At 36.9% G+C, this 5,425-nt stretch overlaps 1 long non-coding RNA gene across 1 annotated transcript; it reads left to right on the top strand.

Moving 5' to 3' along the window:
• Positions 1 to 298: 298 nt before the first annotated feature.
• Positions 299 to 5,425, top strand: LOC125291387. Its single transcript, XR_007192976.1, has 3 exons — positions 299 to 350; positions 4,736 to 4,798; positions 4,984 to 5,425. It is a non-coding gene; the product is annotated as an uncharacterized LOC125291387 (long non-coding RNA).

Raw genomic sequence — 5,425 nt, 5'->3', positions numbered from 1 at the left:
TGTCTACATGCCCACTTTCCTAAACACAGACACACAGACACACACACACACACACACACACACACACACACACACACACACACACACACACACATGCATGCGCGTATGTACACCTTTTGAAAAACATACTGTACATCTACAAAGACTGCTTTGAATATTTTGTGTTGATCATCTGTACTGTATATGCTTCATCATTTTTATCTGCAGACAAAACATTCATCAAGTCACCATTACCAATCTATTGTGTACAGTTCCGTACATGCGTAGTTTGCTCAAGGTTCCCTTTATGCGTGAACAAAACAAAACCTCGTAAGCTCCATGATCTGAAAATGGGTTGTCTGTTTTGCAAGGTATCATTAAAATTCTTAACTATATCTCACTTAATAACTTAATACTTAAAGTATAAAATGTGACACATTGACAAATTATCAAAAACCTATTAATCAAAAGATTGTAAGCTATTTATGAAAAGATTGTTAATCTTGTTCTGCTCTGCAATCTCTTAAATAAGCGTAACTCTTGCCAAAATGCAACCTAGGGTCTTTTGTGAATGTGAATGTATCCGAGTCATAATTATGTCGGAAGCGCCACTTTTTTGTCGTATTGTCGTTTTCGGGTGAAATGGCTTTTTGAATGGGAGTGCTAGTGGCACTACCACTCACTTGGTTTTTCCACTCGCCGCCATCTTGCCAGTCAAGAGGTGAGTTGACCAAAACCGTTTCTTTTTAATAAACTATGTGTACACAAACAATGTTCTCGATGCTCGAGTTCATGTGTAGAGACCCTAAATACTTTGATCAAAGTTTCTTGTTGTGTCGAGCCTTCTTAGTGTTTTAAAAATAACGATTTTGATGCACTCACATTCAAAAGGCCATTTGACCACCAGGCAAGTTCCACAATAAAGCAACCTGAGCCTTTTGGATCATTTTAAATGACTTGGATCATTTAAAAATTTTACTTTTGATTAAAATTGTATAGTGGATAAGGCACCCGTATGCCTATATATGCATTGCATCTAAAAGTAATATTTATATAGTTAGATTTATATATAAATATTTCTTCTAACATTTCCATGACATGTAAAACTCAAGACTTTGCCCACATTTCATATTAGCACCCTTTTAAATGATCCAAAAAGCTTATATAATTAGAATGAATATCTCTTGTACCTAGTTTAAAAATGAGATTAGAGAGTAAAAGTTTCTTACCCAACCATTATAAAGTTTTGCAGAGAAGAGTCAAACAAGCAGTAATGTTTACATTTAAAATTGATATGATTTATTTTGTTCAAATTGCATACAGAAATCATGTCTAAGACAATCATTGTGAGGGTAAAATATAGTCTGAGGTGATGCACCAGTATCATGCAGTGCAATTTATATGCAACTTGTCACAACGGAAATTTAACCACAAAAGCACATGTGCACCCACATCCTGCATTTCTCAGTTTTATAGTCATACTTATAACTGTCTGGGATGGTAGAAGAATACTAGTAAATAGTAGTGATTCAACGTTTTACTCAATTAAAAGTAACAAAGACACTTAAAGTACTGTATAAAAGTAAAAAGTACCCTAGCCTTTTTGAATGACTATTTTACCAGTTGTTTCTGTTAAAGGGATATTCCACCATTTGGAGAATTACACTCATTTTCCACCTCCCCTTGAGTTAAACAATTGATTTTTACCTTTCTCCAGTTCATCCAGCCGTTCTCTGAGTCTGGTGATACCACTTTTAGCTCCAGCCTAGCAAAGATCATTGAATCTGATTAGACAATTAGCTTCTCGCCTGCTAGCATCACGTTTAAAAGTGACTAAGCTTTCCAGTAATTTTCCTATTTAAAACTTGTCTCTTCTCAAGTTAGAAAGTGTAATAAGACCAACAGAAAATTAAACGTGGTGATTTTCTAGGCTGATTTGACATGCAATCATACTCTCATTCTAGCGTAATAATCAAGGAACACCATGGGCGCCCGTAGGCTAACTTCCAGCAACAAGGTTGAGCTGCAGCAGACTAATTAGTTAGTGACTGGATTATTACGCCTGAATGAGAGTATAGTTCCATGTCAAATCAGTTAAAAGTGGTATCGCCAAACTCAGAGAACGGCTGGATGAACTGGAGAAAGGTAAAATTGTTTAACTCAAGGGGAGGGGGAAAATGAGTGTAATTCTCCAAATGGTGGAATATCCCTTTAAAAGAAGCAGACTGTAGCCTAAAATGATATTGCAATTTAAAGGGATGGTTCAGAGTAATTTCACCCTAAGGTCCTTTGCACCATGACCTCGAGCCAAACACTCCCCCAGATGTTTTTTTTTCCCTTGGTCTAACAGTGGTCGAGTTAGCGCTATCAGCCTAATAGCTTAGTGCAGGCGCTAATGGAACCAAAGGTGTATCTCGTAAATTACCCCACTAATAATGAGGCAGTGGAAAGTTGTACTGTAAGTAGCCTATACCAGGAGTTTTTTTTAAATAACACTTGTCTGATGGCTTCTACTCTACCGCTTCTGCTGCGTCAACGTTACTTTGTGATTTGGGAAAAGCCTGTAAAAGTCCTGGCAGAAAGCGATGCATAAGTTTTATAAATGCTTGTATTTTCAGGTCAACACTTAAAACATATTTTAAATACAGTGCAACCGGAAAGTATTGAGACCCTTTCAAGTTTTCCACATTTTGTTATGTTACTTGGTATCATGGTTACCTAGAAGTGAGTGTAGTAAAGGAGTAGCCTATATTAGTTCAGTATGCCTCTTTGTGGAAGAGTGGAATACATTTCAAATGCTTTAATTCTTTCTATTTTTGTTAACTTATCAACCTATCCTTGTGGAATAGTGGAATATTTTTGTTAACTTCTCAGTTTAAGTAAATTAGGCTATTATATAACCTTTTACACATTTGTTGAACCATGGTACTAATAAAAACTACAAGATAGTAAGAACTGAACTGTTACAGTAAACAATGATACCAAGTTGCATGTACTGTAGGTTGATCATGTAGATTACTGCTGTCATATACTAATCTTTCTTACATCTTACATTACATCATATTGTTTACTCTTTTATCCTCTCTACTTGTCCCTCATGGCCTCCTCATCGCTAATTTCGGGCTCATCATCATCAGGACTAGCTGATCTACTGCTCAGAGACTACACATTTTACTGCATATAGCCACACAGATCAAGCTTGGGTTTTGTTATAAACATTTGCATAATATTCACAAAGTCTATGAATCGCAATGTTGGATGATACCAAAAGGCTAATATTTTAATCAATTTAATAAGTTGCTTGCGATATGGTTGACAACGCTAACGTCCAATATTACCCAATAATTACGTTGCTGATCATTGCTGCTATCTCTCTTACCAGTTGCCAGTGCCAAATGTGCCAAAAGTTTGGCACATTTGGCAACATCCTCCTTCAATGTGTTCCTATCTTTTTTTACCTGGCCTTTCCAGTCCCTCCTGGCCTCTTTATACCATCCATCCTCCGTGACGCTTATCGCTAGTAGGGCCGGCCGGCTATTCGGTAGGCCTCTCTGAGAAAACCTTTTGGAAAAGACAAGCTATATGGACCCAACCAACTCTTTTTGGGAGGGCAGAACTCCCTCACATGGTAGGCTACAACCCATGCAGAGAGTGCGGTGTCATGCATAGATTGCAGAACGTGAGTAGCCTACAGTACTTTAAGAGAAGATAGACTAACGTGACAAATGTCAATATATTTTTCCCTGACCGGCCCAAAAGTTAAGTGGCCCACTGGGAATTCTCCTGATTACCCACCCCGGGCCTGGTAATATCCGAATACAGGTCATTTTGTTGGTTGAACAAATGCAGATAATGATGTTACTGTGCACCTCTAAAAGTTAGCACGCAAAGCAGCTAGCACCGGGCTGGCTCTCTGGTAATACCATTTTGTACCACGTTTGCCATTTTATTAAATACAATGCAAGTCAAATATACAATGCAAGCTCTACTAAATACAATGTGAGTTAAGCAGAGATGCTCATTTGTCATTGTGATTGTCATTCATGGTAGGCATACTCAAGAATGTTGAGTGACTCACAAAACTGCAGCAGCTCTTTTTCAGTAAACAGAGTTGACGTAAACAGAACTGAATGGAGAAATTTCACTTTTGAAAATAAATCAATTGTTTAGAAATAATGTAGGCCTACAACTTGATCCACTTTATGATATGCATCCAAAGACTATGGAAGTGATTAAGCGATTAAGTGAATTTTGCACCTTTACATTACAAGATACTAGTGCAGGCATGTCTTGGGTAAGTGACATATCTATATCAGTTGTAATGTCTCTTAAAAACAGAATTTCATGAAATGTAGCATGCATCTACAGAATGTGGTGAGACTAAGTTCAGGCAATCAAGTCAAGCACTCAATATGGGTTTGGCTTAAAAAGAATGGTGTCCATGTTGGAGGGTTTAGGATGTTGTAAGGCTAGTCTATTTTTCCAAAGGGGTACATGGCATCATGAACCAGGAAAATTGAAATACAAACCTGTCTGCCAAGAACAACTGTGATGGTAATGTTTTGATAATGACCACATTTGCCATGGCTGAATCAGATATGTTAGATACACTTTACAAGAAGAAAATAAATCATAATTGTAGAACATATCTTAAATGCCCTTTAGGATAAAGAATGCTTTCGCTAGGTTTAACTTTGAGCTGATTAGGTAATACAGTATGTGTATTGTAACCAGCTTGTTCCTGTAATTGATTTAGAAAAGCCCTGGACAGTTGGAGGACCCTACAATGATTGAAGCACATTGGCCCCAAGATCTTATGGTAGATTTTGCATTGTGTAACACAAACATTCTGTTCTTTTCCATTTATGTTATATCCAAGGATATATATTGAACCATATACTGTATAATATAATATAATATACTTTATCCTTTATACCAAATTAGTTAATATTAACAGTAAATTATCTTAAATATTGTGCCACCTGTGTGTCTTGGTGTTAACAGGTGTCAGTGCCATGTGTGGACCAGTCTGAGGCACCTTTTGTATATGAGCATGAAACCTTTCCCTCTCACTAATGGTGATGTGTCTGCCAATGTCAATACACCATTCAAAATCTCACCTCACAGTAGCCACCACCTGTGTATGAGTGCTTGGCCTTTACACTATTCCAATCCTGTGACCGAGGACTGTACCCTTAATGTGGAATGAAGGAATAAGACAAGATTATATGTGATGTTGTCATGATGACATTCTGTAAGCTTATTTGTATTTTGTCATTTTTGAGATACATTTGCCGGGTTTGAACAACATTTTGGTCATAATTTAAATTATTTTTAGATGTTTTAGATTTTCTAAAACAGTGATTCTCAACTACTCTATTCTATTTGGATTCTATCCAACTGTTCTATTCTATTTCTACTTAATTTTGTCCCGGTGCTAAAGGAG

This window comes from Alosa alosa, chromosome 2 (genome assembly GCF_017589495.1).
Source record: "Alosa alosa isolate M-15738 ecotype Scorff River chromosome 2, AALO_Geno_1.1, whole genome shotgun sequence".
Lineage (NCBI taxonomy): Eukaryota > Metazoa > Chordata > Actinopteri > Clupeiformes > Clupeidae > Alosa > Alosa alosa.
Note: the sequence above shows the minus strand (reverse complement) of the source record. Positions and strands in the feature narration are given on the sequence as shown.